This window comes from Anopheles coustani, chromosome 3, assembly GCF_943734705.1.
Source record: "Anopheles coustani chromosome 3, idAnoCousDA_361_x.2, whole genome shotgun sequence".
NCBI classification, from domain to species: Eukaryota; Metazoa; Arthropoda; class Insecta; order Diptera; family Culicidae; genus Anopheles; species Anopheles coustani.
Window position 1 is genome coordinate 4,919,268 of NC_071288.1, and position 2,849 is coordinate 4,922,116.

Here is a 2,849-nt window from a genome sequence, read left to right on the forward strand (position 1 = left end):
GTGTTTCCACAAAATATACCTGGCTTAATTTCTTCGGCTTGTACTATTGAGTCCTCCTGAACATTAGTTAATTTAATTCTTCGAATGACTTCACTTCTAAATGGCAAAACTATTCGATTACTGGCTTCTTCCTCAATTGGGTGCGATATCACTTCACCTTTATGATGAAATTGAAGTAACCAATGTTCGTAGTTAATGTTGCACATGAATTTTGTAAGAAAATCCTTTCCAAGAATTCCATCTGCATTAATGTCAATGGTTGAAGGTATGAGGTGAAATTCATGTTCAATCCAGTTATTTCCAAATAGCATTTTTGATGATGTTGCCGCTATTGTTGTAGTTACTGTGCTACTAAGGTCTTTCAGATTGATCTTTCTGTTAGTATTTAACATTTGATCTGGTTTGACTTTATTCATTTTGAATAGGGATATGTTTGCACCTGTATCTAAGATTAGTATGCTATATGCATCCCTTGACATATCCAGTTTTACTTTAATGTAATTGCTTGCTGATAAGTTTACTGCAAAAACTGGCAATCTTGTTGAGATTGCGCCTGTTGGCCTAAAAAATGGTCAGCGTTGGCGTTGGGCGCTTGGCGCATTTTTTCTTCCATATACGCTTCGCCGCCAGAAGGTGGATTCATTTGTTCACCTTCCTGCGCGATCAAAACCCGTTGCGAGTTTTGACGCCAGTTTTGCTGTGTTTGCACATTGCGTGCATGGCCTGGAATCACCTGTCTGTTTTGGTTATTAGCGTGGTGTTGGAAGTGATTGGGTGGGTTGGGTGGGTATCCATAACGATTGGATGGATATCCATTGTTAGAGTGGTTGCAGTTTTGGCAACCTCCTCTTCTTCCTCTTCCACCTCTTTCGTTCCTGTAGTTCGACTGATACCTCCCAGCTTGCCGGTATCTGTCTTCGTTTCTGTTTTGATAGGAAGGCTCGAACTGTCTCCTATAAGGTTGTCCCTTTCCTGATTCCCTTTGAACTGCTAACACTCTACTGGTGTCCATATTTGCTGCATCGAGCTCCTGCATTCTTTGCACTGCTTCTGAGACAGTTGCAAATTTAGTTGCCATTAGCAATGTTTTCGTTCTCTCGCCACTAATTTTTTCTACCAGTGTATCGACTGCCAGTCCTACTACCATCTTATTTGCAAAGTCGTCAGGGACTTTATTTTCCCTATACAAAGCCATCAGCTTGTTCGTGAGGAGCTCAATCTCCTCTCCTATTGCCTTATTGTCCGACTTTCTGATTGCTTTGATAGCAGCGATCACTTTCAATGGATCCGTTTTTTCTTCAAATCGCTTCTTGATTTCGGCGATGAAGTCATCAATTTTCATAATGTCCTCGGGCATCGCTTGAGCTGCCTTCCCTATCAGCTTTGTTTCTAATACCCTTACTAACATTGGTTCATTATCCTTGGCCAGATCCCTGGCTATCTTGATCGCCTTGATGAACATTTTCACATTTTCTGGCTTGCCATCAAACGACGGTACAACCGCGTTAATCGTTTTGAAATCGAACGTAGCCATTTTCTTATGCTTTTTGTGTAATTTTGTCAAATTAATAATGCAACGTACCAGTATACTGAACTGTACGTGTTGCGGTTTTGACATATGCAACTTGACTAACTCTTTAATCTTTGTCAGCAAGTTTCTTGCTGCTACCATATATGCAGTTACTTCGTGGTCCGAGTACTTGCTCTCATGCTTAAGGAAATAATGTTGTAACCCTTCGAATGTTTCTTCTGAAGTTAATTCGATTGCTCTTAATGTGGCCTTTCTATGCCTTTTCGTATAATCTTTAATCCTATCTAAGATCCTTTCTAATTTTTTAATTCCATCCGCGGGTTTAATATTGTCTGGCATCGTTCATCGTGCAACTATTTGTTGGATTAATTGTAAACTTTGTTATAGAAATTCTCATTTATACGCATATTATCCCCAATGTCTCATATTTTCATATTTTTTCGTTTCATTCTTCATATTCTGTTTCATTGTCGTATTATTTTCTTTTATCCGTGGAGCATCTTTCTTTACTTTAGTTCTTATTCTTACTCTAATATATTTATGATAAAAATGTAATAAACTTAACTTTCATGCTTCTCGCCACCATCGTGTATCGTTGACCTGGGGTGCAGGGATATTCGTCATCATCCTATATTGCTGCTATCGTCATCCTTCCTTCCTTCCTTCCTTCCTTCGGTAGAGTCGTCTTCACTGCTGTAGTCGCTTGGTGTGCGCCTTTTCCTTTGATACAAGTGCCGTTCCGGTTACCATTCGATTCATTTCCGCCAATAACTGTGTTTTGCGTAACATAGTCACTCATACACACAACATGATTTTCTAACGATAGGCGTTATGCATTTCACTCTGTTTTGTTTGCTGCGTGCGTCGACACTGCTTTTTCGCGCACCATTATTTTAATTGTTTTTATCTTTGTATAATTGGCACTTTGTGTCTGTGTTCGTTAAACTCAAATTTGCGATAACTATCGTCACTTTTAACGTGGTAGCTCTAATGCCTTTAATGCTTGTTTTTTTGCGTGTTTTACAACGAGTTTATATGCGCATTTTAAACACTGCAGCAGTAAGATTGCTGTCACTAAAACCAAAAGAATGTTGAGCTTGAGCTCATGTGCTTCGTGCATTTCTGTGTGCACTTCCTGATTTTGCACAATTGTAATGTCTTTTGTTCCAGAGACATCAGCCTGCGGTTTTGACGATTTTCCTCCCATTTTGTCTATTTTTAAAGGTTATCGTTTTTGAATGTATAATTACACTTTTCCGCACTATCAATCATCAGGGTTCTTGTTGGTCACGATGATTCGAGTCACTTATTAATCACT